Genomic DNA, 13,185 nt, shown 5'->3' with positions numbered 1-13,185 from the left:
AATCTCTTCCAAATGCAAAACACAAGCAGAGGAGTTTCGGTTTCAGTTTCAGAGCACCAAGCAGCTTTAGTACAAAACAGCTGAGCTAAGCCACACCCAGGCTCTTTGCTGTCTCCTTCTTGCTTATACAGTGAATACTGTTTCAGTTTCCAAACAGCCCTCAACTCACTGACAGGCAGAATTTTTTTTCCTTATTTTCCTCCCCCAAAACTAAGCCCGACCACATAGTTTCATAGCGAAGCAAGGGTATCCAGCTAGTGGATGTATATATCGCATACAATAAAGAATATTGGTTCGGATTTGAAAACGGTACCGTTGGTAGAATTCTTGCAACCTCATGTATTTTAATAAAACTTGCCAGAGGCTATTTAGGAATGGGGCTCAAAAACAAATGCAGTTTTAGACCTCTGTTGAAAAAGGAAGACATTCTACACAGGAGCAACTTGCAAATTTGAGAGGACAGCTTTTGCTGGCAGCACAAGGTGTGAGGAAAAACATTTAAAGAGAGTCTTCCTGTTTCGCACTTTCAGTTCTATTAATTCCCACCCATTGTTCGTGTTTACATAAGATGCCAAGCTCAATGCCCCTACATATGTCTTGGTTTGCAAGTCCCAAATTTCCTTGCTGGCAGGAAGATAGGTTGAAGGTTGAATGTTGAAATTGGAAATACAGGTAGTCCTCAACTTACAACAGTTCATTTGACAGTTCAAAGCTACAACAGCACTGGAAAAGGTGACTTGCAACTCTTTCGCACAAATGTTGCGGCATCCCCATGGTCACAAGCTCAAAATTCAGATGCTTGGTTCATATTCAGGCCAGTTGCAGTGTCTCAGAGTTGTGTGATCTCCTTTTGCGACCTTCACTTAACAGCCTGCATGGATTCCTGTAACAACTCTGGCAAGAAAAGTCATAAAAGGAGACAATTCACCTAACAACATAGCAACATAAATTATGGACTTAACTGGGGTCCTAACTTGAGACCCCCTGCAACTGGGAGGGTACCAGGTTGCCTCCCTCTAGTCTTATCCTAAGTATTTTAGATGGCTAAAAGGAACGACTATTACCTCCTACCCCTTGGTATGCAGGTAATCTGCAACTTACAATTGGGACTGGAAGATTCACTGTTAAGCAGGGCAGTCTTTAAGCAAGGCACACTGAGTTTATAACCTTTTTGCTGATATTGTTACGATTGCAATCTGCAACTTTTCCTGTCGTCTTCCCCAGTGATTTTTGTCAGAAGCCAACTGGCAAGGTCCCAAATAGAGACCACGTGACCCCAGCATGCTGCTGCCACTCCCATAAATGGGACTGTGGTGACCGGGGCGTGGCACAAAAGGTCACAAAAGCAACAAAAGTCATCAAAGTAGGTAAAGTCCCTTTAATTCCTCCAACTTGGCCCCCAATGTCCAGTTATATATCAGCTGGAGAGAAAACTCCCAAGAACAGTTTTTAAAGGGAAGAAGAAATTCAGTTCAAATCCAAAGTACATCTAAATTATAAATAAAAACCAACACAAACTACGCTGCAGCAATTAAGGAGACAGGGCAGGATAAGGAATTGCAGACTTCAAAAGATAATGAAACACACACAGTTGGGAAGACGCCAGAACCCAGATAAGACTTGACAAACAAAGATAATTCACGCTTTGCTTCCAGCAAGGTGCTGTGCACAAACACCCTTTTTAAATTCTGTTTTTTCAGCTGCCGCCAATGAAGGGAATCAGGGCCTTTTTCTCCCCCATAAGCCACGTTGCTCCCTTCTCTGTTCCTCCCTGCGTGCCCTAAGATGAAGAGGGGGGGTGGGCCTGGGTCTTCCTCTGAATGCCCAGCCAGATTGTGTCCTTGCCCAGTTTCTTCCACAGCCACTGGAGCCACACTCCCACTCCCTGTCAGCTGCTCAATCTCCCCCTCAGAATCAGATTCCAAAAGGGGCATGACAGACATACCCAAGTGAGATGATTGCTAAGGCCCATTTCACCACCTATCTTGCCACGGTTGTTAAGTGAATCACTGCAGTTGGTAAGTTAGTAACCCGGTGGATTCTGGCTTCACTATTGATTTTGCTTGTCAGAACGTCGCAAAGGGGCATCGGGTGACTTTAGGACACAGCCTAAGGTCATAAATATGAGTCGGTTTGCCAAGCATCTGAATTTTGATCGTGGGGATCATGCCCGTAAGTCACATTTTTCAGTGCTGTTGTAACTTTACAAATGGTCACTAAGTGAATTGTAAGTCGAGGATCACCTGTAGAAGAAGCTAGAGTGTCCTAAATGGAAGATTGTCCTGTGCTACCAGCAATTTGGCACTCACAATCGCTTGTTGGTTAACCCAGGTTGCTACCAGATGTGAACTTAAGGACTTCAAGCCTTCGTACTCAGGTGTGCCCTTTTTTATAAGCCACCCAAAATAGAATCTGTTATGTCAGAGTCGTGATTCACTGACTTAAAAAAAGAAACAACAACCCTTCTCTCCTCTTTTTTTAGATACTTTATTTGTGGGTTTATAAAACAGGCCCCAGCTGTCCCAAAATAATTCCAGTTTTAAGGGCTTCTTTTAGCGTCATAAAAAAAAGAGATCAGCTTCAGCATCCAAGAATTGTTATGGTTCCAGTAAGTGCCTCTTGTCTTCAACCCTGCCATAATCAAGGATTGAGCTGTTGGAAGGGTTCTGTTGGTTGCAATCCAAATAATCTAAAGGCCATTAAACATGCAGAAACTAGGAGCTTTATAATCTGCTAAACAAAGCTCCACATTGGTGACAGGAAGGCCCATCCGACCATTAAACCGCTCTGCTAGTGCCATTCCGTTGCCCAGACTCCACCCTGCAAGGGATTATGGGGGTCATTAAACGATGATGATTAAACTTAGAGAAAAATCGTATGAGGTTTACATTCACTAGATCCGTGATGGCAAACCTGGCACGTGTGCCACAGGTGGCACACAGAGCCATTTGTGCCGCACGCAAGCTGCAGGAAAACTTGCCTCACTCCATGTGTGCTCCTCACAGCTGATTTTCGGCCAGTTTGAGGCCTTTTTTGGACTCCCAGAGGTTTGAGGAAGGCTTCTGCAGGCTTTTCAGACCGAAAACTTGGCCCGTTTCATCACTTCCTGTTTTTGCAGAAATACCAGAAGTGATGAAACGGGCCTAGTTTTCTTCCTGCAAAGCCTGCAGAAGCCTTCCTCAAGCCTTGGCAGGCCGAAAAAGGCCTCAAACTGGCTGAAAATCAGCTATGAGGCACAGTGCAGGTAAGGGGATGGCGGGGGTGGGTGGGGATTGTGCGCGCATGCGTAGGGGGCGCATTGCCTTCTGGGTGCTGGCACGCGAGTGCGAGCATACGAGCACGTGCACAATTTTTGGCACAGGAGCTCAAAAAGGTTAGCCACCAGTGCACTAGATTGTGAGAGAATGGGTCTGTTTTTCCCTGTCATTATTACGTATGTCCCATTGGGTAAGTCAGAACAAGCAAGTAGACAGAAGGCAACTTCCCAACCAAATGTTTCAGTTACCAAATTTTGAAACCAGTGACCACCATTGTATGTTAGCTTTTGGCAAGACCCAGCACAACTTTGCCTGCCCCAAATCTGTTCCTTGCAATGGGATGTTGTGTATTCATGAATTGCGATTCATTGAACTAGAGATGGAATTAATTTTATTCGGAATAGACCCCCTTCATATTTATGGGGTTTGTTTTATCTTAAAATTCCCTCCCTCTAATTTATGTAGACTTGATGTTTGCATCTAGTGTTGGCAAATAAGGATTTCTTTTTTTAAAAAAAATGGAGAGTTTTGTTGCTTTATCCAAGATCGTTGCAATTGTTGGAACTCTGTAATTTAAGTTTCTATCTCTAGTTACCATTATTTGAAGGTGCTTTTGTAATGATAGGTAGTAGCAGCACTCAATTATGTGTTTATAACTATACCTAGTGTAGACATTGAGTATGACAATTTAAATTACAATCCTGTAGACAGCAAAAAAAAATATTAGATGTAGCTGATACTGAACAATCTGAGTCTTCTCCATTAGTGGGACCGAATTAAAACAACGTCGCCTTCACTAATGATATGTTTGGATGGAATTCTTACAATTCAGTCTTGGAAATGTTTAAAAGGACAAGCAATTAAAGGACTAATTTTGAAAGCTGCTAGCTGCGCAGCGGAGTCGCTCCTGTTTTGTACACAAAAAGGTAAGAATTGTGAACAAACTCCATGGATAAGGATAATCAGCAAAGAAAGGCTCTTTGGAGCTGCAGAATTAAAATTATTTTAAGAAAATAATTGGAATGACGCTCTGTTCCAATGCAGAATTACCAGCCGGCCGACTTCTCGATTTTCATCCCTGCCTCGTCTCAGTTTTGAGTTAATAAAAGCCCGGGGGTTACGGATTATTTAGGACTATGGAAAGTCAAAGAAAATTAAATTAAATTAAACTGAACTAAGGATGAAATCTAAGTACATGGGTGTTGTTGTCTCTAATTTGGGTCTGAGCCTGGTGCCAAAGCCAATGATAGACTCCAGACACGAGGTGCAGGTTTTCTGATTGCTTTTTATTGGAGTACTCCAAGGAAAAGGGGCTCTTGGTCAAAATGCCAAGAGCCAAGAACAAAGGATTGAGCAAGTTTTATACATTTTCACTAAAAGAAAAGGCGGGACAAAGCGTGATAATAAGACATATCATCTAATAAACATTTTAGTAATAATTCTACAATTTGTTCTTTTGGTCTCTAGCTGTCCCTTTCCCCAAGCCTTGGCTCATGAATGCCCTAGGAATTATCTAATACACATTTGATTTGCTTCAGGCCTAACTTTGAGCTGAGGTCTGCAAGTTGGCTAACTCTTGTTACTTTTATCAGCTTTCCAATTAGCCAGGATAGTTTCAAGATTTACACAAGCATATCTCCTGTGGATAAGCATTCTTTGTTCTTGCCAGACAGACTCCACAATTACAGACTTCCCGATTTACTTTGAAGTGTGTGCCATGACCTGGCTTTAGTTTAGCAGATGGCCCATCAGTGGTACAGTAGTTCAAAGATACAACGGCACAGTGAAAAAAGTGACTTATGACTGTTTTTCACACTTATGACCACTACAGCATCTCTACATGATCAAAATTCGGACGTTTGGCAACCGACTCACATTTATGATGCTTGCGGTGTCCCCGGGTTCCCCTTTTGCGACCTTCTGACAAGCAACGTCCATGGGGAAGCCAGAGTCACTTTACAACTGTGCTACTAACTTAGCCACTGCAGTGATTCGCTTAACAACTGCAGCTGATAAGTTACTAACCCGGCTGTTAAGTGAATCCGGCTTCCCCATTGGACTTTGCTTGTCAGAAAATCACAAAAGGGGACCACAACGACCGTCATAAATACGAACCAGTTGCCAAGCATTTGAATTTTGATCATAAGATTTTTGGGGATGCTGCAAAGGTGGTAATTGTGAGAAACGTTCCCATGTGGCTTTTCCCAGTGCTGTTGTAGCTGTGAGTGGTCGCTGTTGTAAGTCGAGGACTACCTGTAGCCATTGATTTTTATCTCTCTAGTGTTAAGCCCTTGAATTGCCATTAATGCTCAATGCAAACTATCTTTGTTTTTCCTTGAGAGTCTTAACAAGCGAGTTTCAATTTCGACAGATGTTTGCTTCCTCTTTTGTCCTGAAGCATGTAAAAACAATGCAAAACGGGAAATGTTTAAATGCGGTTTTATCTTCTGAAGGGGCCTCTTAGTTGACGGCTAAAGGGTCACAAGCTTTGTTTCCAAGGAATTGCATTGCTATATAAAAAAAAAAAAGGAAGGACCGGGAAAAAAAAACATATTCAGATTTGCGTTTCATAACAAAGCAGACCGACCTGTTTGCACCCCCCAGCTGAGGTTCAGGTGAGAAGCTATTGCGTTGAAAACTCTGAAGCCGAGCCTTCGGGGAAAATATTATTTCTGGTTGCTACGAGGAACATCTGACTGCTACTTGAATCAGAAGATCCCATCAGCTTTTTCTGCTGAATGAACCTTCTTGTCTGCTCTGAGATTTCCGGTGTCGGATGTGGTTACAAACTCCCAACCAACCACCCCGGGATTTGCAAAGGCTGAACGTATGCCCTATAGGGAATAAATATGCAATTTGTGCGTTTTTCCTAGCAGTAGGCTACCAGTATCCTCTTGAGGTGGTTGACTTCTCCAGCGGTACAGAAGAGACTCCCAAAATGGGTTCAAAAGGCAGTGATCATTTTGTGCAATTTAGAATTCTTTTATTGGCCAAGTGTGATTGGACACACAAGGAATTTGTCTTGGTGCAAAGGCTCTCAGTGTACATAAAAGAAGGGATACGTTAGTCAAGAGTCAAGAATCATCAGGTACAACACTTAATAGTCATAGGGTACATAAGCGATCAAATACTAGGAAACAGTCAATATAAATCATAAGGAGACAAGCGACAAAGTTACAGTTCTACAGTCACAAGTGGGAGGGGATGGGTGATAAGGAGTGATGAGAAGATTAATAGAAATAATAATGCAGACTTTGTAAATATTTGGACAGTGATGAGGGAATTATTTATTTAGCAGAGTGATGGTGTTTGGGGAAAAACTGTCCTTGTGTTTAGTTGTTCTGGTATGCAGTGCTGTATAGCGTCGTTTTGAAGGAAGGATTTGAAACAGTTTATGTCCGGGATGTGAGGGGTCTGTAGATATTTTCACAGCCCTCTTTTTGACTCGGTGCAGTATACAGGTCCTCCATGGAAGGCAGATTGGTAACAATTGTTTTTTCTGCAGTCCTGATTACCCTCTGGAATCTGTGTCTGTCCTGTTGGGTTGCAGAACCAAAGCAGACAGTTATAGAGGTGCAGATGATGGACTCAATAATTCCTCGGTGGAACTGAATCAGCAGCTCCTTGGGTAGTTTCTCTCCTGCGGGAGCTGCATTGGCCGCCAATTTGCTTCCAGGTGCAATTCAAGGAACTTGGTGGCTACCTTCAAACCCTACATGGCTTGGAACCAGGTTATCTGAAGGACTGTCTCTTCCCAGTTACGTCTCTCCGACCAACCAGAGCTGAGAGGAAGGGAATTTGTCTCTTTATTTTATTTTATTTTATTTTATTTTATTGATAGAACGTATCGGCCACCCATCTTACCATAGGGCAACTCTGGGCAGCTTTACAGTTACCTCAAACTAAAACGTAAAAGGCTAAAATCAAACATTAAAATAACGGACACATATGGAGGACAGAGGTGGGATCTGTTATCGATCAAGCAGTATTATTCCAGTATTTGAAGGGCTGCCCCAAAGAAAATCGGGGTCAAATTATTTTCCAAAGCAGAGGAGGGCAGGACAAGAAACAATGGATGGAAACTAATCAAGGAGAGAAGCAATTTGGAATTAAGGAGAAACTTCCTAACAGGATAGTTAACCAGTGGTGGTTTTTAAGAAGAAACTGGACAGTCATTTGTCTGAAATGGTATAGGTTCTCCTGCTTAGCAAGGGCTGGACTAAAAGACCTCCAAGGTCGCTTCCAGCTCTCTAGTTCTATTCTATTCTATTCTATTCTATTCTATTCTATTCTATTCTATTCTATTCTATTCTATTCTGTAGTGGGATCCTACCTTAGTCGCTACCGGTTTGATGGGTGATTGCAGGGGGCGCATGTGCGCACACGCAGACACCTAACAAGCCAATCCTCTGAGAGAATGAAGAAACGAAAGGCTAGGAGTGACCCTCCCATCCCCCCATGCACTTTTTGGTCTTTTATCCTCTCAGCTGATTGGAGGCTTTTTTTGTACTACCAGTTCTGCCCAACAGAAACCAGATTCACTTAACAACTGTGTTTCATTTCCCCGTCATTCTAATGGCGGTGGTCATTGGTTTTCTAAAGGTTTCCACCACATTTGTGTCTTTCCGTTAAATGGCCAGCCCCCATATTGGGTTTGGTTTTCATTTGAACACTCTTTAACCCCTATTCAAAACTAGCAAAGGAAATAAACTGCATTCAGAAAAAATAACCAGATAAACAGAGTTGGAAGGGACCTTGTAGGACATCTAGTCCAACCCCCCACCCAAGCAGGAGATCCTTCACCATTTCTGACAAATGACAGTCCAGTCTCTTCTTGAAAGCCTCCAGTGATGAAGCACCCACAACTTCCGAAGGCAACTTCTGTTCCATGGGTTGATTGTTCTCACTGTCAGAAAGTTTCTCCTTATTTCCAGGTTGAATCTTCAGTTTCCATCCATTACTCCTTGTCTGGCCTTTGGGTGTTTTGGAGAATAGATTGACCCTTCCTCCTCTCTGTGGCAGCTCTTCAAATATTGGAAGACTGCTATCATGTCTCCCCTAATCCTTCTCTTCACTAGACTAGCCAGGGCCAGTTCCTGCAACCATTTTTCCTTCATTGAAAAAGTGAAAACTGATTTTTAAGATTTCTGCTACCCTCAGTAGATTTCCCTTTCGTAAGTCTACCTGGTTGAAAATGGTGGTGCTTCAATTAAAGCATACTTTTAAGGTTAATATGTGACATGCCCTCCAGCCAAGAGGGTTTTCCAATCTATTAATTCTTGCCCCACAACAAAGCTTGTTGGTTTAGGTGAGCCTTATGAATTTCGTTGCCATGGCGACTCCCTGAATGTTTGGCAGTCACAAATGGGTGCGGGCATAGAATATTCAAAATGGCGGAATAGTTCCATTTTTTTTCTTTTGCCCCCAAAGTGCCCGTTTTAAAGGAAACATTTTTCCCCCTGATTTTTTTAAATTCTCTGAGTCCTCTACTTAAGAACAGAATAGATTAACAGAGTTGGAAGGGACCTTGGAGGTCTTCTAGTCCAACCTCCTGCCTAGGCAGGAAACCCTACACCACTTCAGACAAAGGGTTATCCAACATCTCTATAAAAACTTCCAGTGTTGTAGCATTCACAACTTCTGGAGGCAAGTTGTTCCACTGATTTAATTGTTCTAACTGTCTGGAAATTTCTCCTTAGTTCTAAGTTGCTTCTCTCCTTGATTAGTTTCCATCCATTGTTTCTTGTCCTGCCCTCAGGGGCTTTGGAGAATAGCTTGACTCCCTCTTCTTTGGGGCAGCCCCTGAGATTTACAATGCTTCAAAATGACGCTATAGAGCCCTACACACCAGAACAACTAGACACAAGGACAGTTTTTCCCCGAATGTCATCCCTCTGCTAAACGAATAATTAGCTCAACATTGTCCAACTAGTTACAAAGTCTACACTACTATTACTATTAGTCTTCTTGTCACTCCTTATCACTCATCCCCTCCCACTTGTGACTGTAGGATTGTAACTTTGTTGCTTGTATCCTTACGATTTATATTGACTGTTTCCTAGTATGATTTGATTGTTTATTGTAGCCTATGACCATCATTAAGTGTTGTACCTGATGATTCTTGACGAATGCATCTTTTTTCTGTACGCTGAGAGCATTTGCACTAAGACAAATTCCTTGTGTGTCCAATCACACTTGGCCAATGAAGAATTCTATTCTATTCTATTCTATTCTATTCTATTCTATTCTATTCTATTCTATTCTATTCACATTCAATTCACATTCAATTCCTATTCTATTCTATTCTATTCTATTCTATTCTATTCTATTCTATTCTATTCTATTCTCATTCCATTCCATATTTTCTATTCTATTCTATTCTATTCTATTCTATTCGATCTGGAGTTGCAGAACTGATGGAGCTTCCATCTTCTTTTCTGACATCTGCTGTGCCTTCCAGCTCGACGCTCTCCACCCCAGGGGGAACGCCAGACTTCTTGCTACAGCAGGGACGAACAAAGACTTTGGCCAGAGTCAGGAATGAGGCCAACTTCTAAGTTCAAGTTTGAGCCAGAAGCTTCTTTGGGACAATGTTGAGAAAAACCTCAGAATTGGCTCGACCAGACCGAGAGCTGTTGCAATCATCCAAAGATCAAACGATCCTCTGTGTTCTTCAGGACATGTTGTAAGGATGGAGAAGAGGAGGAGGAGGAGGAATAGGAGAGAACCGTTTGTTCTCCAACATGGCCAGGTGGTTTGTATCCTGTGTTTAGAAGTGGGCACTCCGTACACAGCATGTGGTTCTCATTTCACACAACAATTGAAAATGCTGTGACCCCATCAGCTCAGCTGTTCCAGTCCTCTAAGACCACTTGCTAAGAATATCTGTCTTCTTAGGAAATCTAGAAGAGGGAGCAAATCATGTTTCAGAATAACAGGGTTGGGAGGTACCTTGGAGGTCATCTAGTCCACCCCCCCCTCCCCCACCCAAGCAGGAGACCCTAGTACACCATATATGACTGAGGGCGGTCCAGTCTCTTCTTAAAAGCCGGAAAGAAAAATGCCAGCAGGAAAGGCGTGTCAAAATAGAGGAAAAAGTGGATAACAGAGGTAGAAATTAGGAACCGGAAAAGCACAATTATATAAGCAAATGGATCTCTAGACAATATGCTGTTCACAAAGCATTTATGTATGTAAAGAGAAAATGTATAAATAAATGGTTAAAACAAAAATAGAAGGGGAAAAAGAAAAAAAAACAGAGGAAAAGTAAGAGGAGTATAGGTAGCTCCTCTTCGACTTTTTTTTAAAAACAGAATAGAATTCTTTATTGGCTAAATGTGATTAGACACACAAGGAATTTGTCTTTGGTGCTTAGGCTCTCAGTGTACAAAAGAAAAAATAAAATACATACATCAAGAATCATAAGATACAACACTTGATAGTCCTAGCTTACTAATAAGCAATCAAATCATAGCAGGAAACAAACAAAACACTACAAATTGTTAAGATAGAAGCCACACGATTATAATCATAAGTGGGAAGAGATAGGTACCAGGAAGGATGAGAGGAATAATAGTAATAGTAGTGCAGACTTTGTAAATAGTTGGACAGTGTTGAGGGAATTATTTGTTTAGCAGAGTGATGGCATTTGGGAAAAAACTGTCCTTGTGTCTAGTTGTTCTGGGGTGCAGGGCTCTATAGCGTCATTATGAGTGAAGGAGTTGAAACAGTTTATGTCCGGGATGTGAGGGGCCTTTCGCAGCCCTCTTTTTGACTCGTGCAGTATCCAGGTCCTCAGTGGAAAGTAGGTTGGTAGTAACTGTTTTTTTCTGCAGTTGCTAAGACATAGGAAGAACGGTTACAGGAACTGGACATGGCTAGTCTAGTGAAGAGAAGGATCAGTGGAGACAGGATAGCAGTCTTCCAATATCTGAGGGGCTGCCACAGAGAGGAGGGGGTCAAGCTATTTTCCAAGTCACCCTAAGGCCAGACAAGGAATAATGGATGGAAACTGAAACAAGGAGAGGTTTAACCTGGAAATAAGGAGAAACTTTCTGACAATGAGAACAATCAACCAAAAGAACAGAAGATGCCTTCGGAAATTGTGGGAGCTTCATCACTGGAAGCTTTCAGGAAGAGACTAGACTGCCATCTGTCAGAAATGGTGTAGGGTCTCCTGCTCGGGCTGGAGGTTGGACTAGATGACCTACAAGGTCCCTTCCACCTCTGATTATTTGTTATCTTTTACAAGACGCCAACATTTCTGTTGCTAAGCGAGACACTTGTTAAAGGGAGTTTTGCCCCGTCTTGCGACCTGGCTGGCCGCAGCTGTTAAGGGAATCCTTGCAGTTGTGAAGTTAAGTTAATCCGGTTGTTCAGCGAATCTGGCTTCCCCACGGACTTGGCTTGTCAGAAGGAGGCAAACGGGGAATCATGTGACCTTGGGGATACAGCAGCAATGGTTGTAAGTATGAACCCATTGCCAAGCGTGGGAATTTTGATTCCCATGACCACGGGGGATGCTACCACGGTTGTAACTCTTGACACTTTTTTCACTGCTGTTGCAACTTCGAACAGTCCCTACATGAACTGTTGTAAGGTGAGGACTACCCATACACCACCATGCAATTTTGCAATTGACTATCCAAAAGAGGAGATGCGGTGAAATGACTCGCATAGTCATTAAGTAAGTTCAAGCGAACTAATTGGGCGGCTTCCTTCCTGCTGGACTGTCCCCGCAGTTTTATTTCGTTGTTTTGTGAAGATGCTTTCCCGCCATCTGGTGGACAAAACCGCACATTGCAAGCCATGCATAAATGAGAGCATCACTTTACTTCAGGGATCTTCAAACTTGACAGCTTTAAGACTTGCGGACTTCAACTCCCAGAATTCCTCCTCCAGTCACGTTAGCTCAGGAATTCTGGGAGTTGAAGTCCACAAGTCTTAAACTTGCCAAGTTTGAAGGCCCTTGAGATAGATAGATAAATAGAGAGATATGGATGGATGGATAGATAGATAGATAGATAGATAGATAGATAGATAGATAGATAATGGATGGATGGATGGATGGATAGATAGATAGATATGGATAGATAGGTAGGTAGGTAGATAGATATGGATGGATAGATAGATAGATATGGATAGATAGATAGATAGATAGATAGATAGATAGATAGATAGATATGGATGGATAGATAGATATGGATAGATAGGTAGGTAGGTAGATAGATATGGATGGATAGATAGATATGGATAGATAGATAGATAGATGATAGATGGATAGATAGATGGATAGAATGTATGGATGGAAAGATAGATAGATAGATAGATAGATAGATAGATAGATAGATAGATATAGATATAGATATAGATAGAGAGATATCAGGGGTCTTCAAACCCCCAGGGGTCATGTTAGCTCAGGAATTCTGGGAGTTGAAGCCCACAAGCTTTAAACTTGCCAAGTTTGAAGACCCTTGGCTTACTTCGATAAAGGCTTAACTCCCTTGTGCTTCCCTATATGGGGTTTGCACCCACAAGTGTAATTGTTGTCATCTTCTGAAATTCAAAGCACAAACCTGGAGAACTGAAGGTTTTAATGAGCTCCAGTATCCTCCTTATTATAATGGCTTTACATAGCAAGAAACTTCAACAAAATAAAAGTCTGTAGAGATTCTCAGTCCTCCAGAACATGGTTGTCCCAAAGGTGCATTTTTTTTTTCAGGGAGCAACTGGACTTTGTTTTTTTTTCTTTTGAAGACATTTCCCTTCTCATCCCAGAAGCTTCTTCAACTCTGACCATTCCTTTCCCCACTATCCTCTCAGAGCTGAAAAAGCTTCTAGGATGAGAAGTGAAATGTCTTCAAAAGGGGGAAAAAAACCAAAGATGTCCAGTTGCCTCCTGAAAAAAGCACCGTTGGGATGACTTCAG

This window comes from Pseudonaja textilis, chromosome 5 (assembly GCF_049901715.1).
Source record: "Pseudonaja textilis isolate UNSWEBS1 chromosome 5, rPseTex1.2, whole genome shotgun sequence".
Taxonomy (NCBI): Eukaryota; Metazoa; Chordata; class Lepidosauria; order Squamata; family Elapidae; genus Pseudonaja; species Pseudonaja textilis.
Note: the sequence above shows the minus strand (reverse complement) of the source record.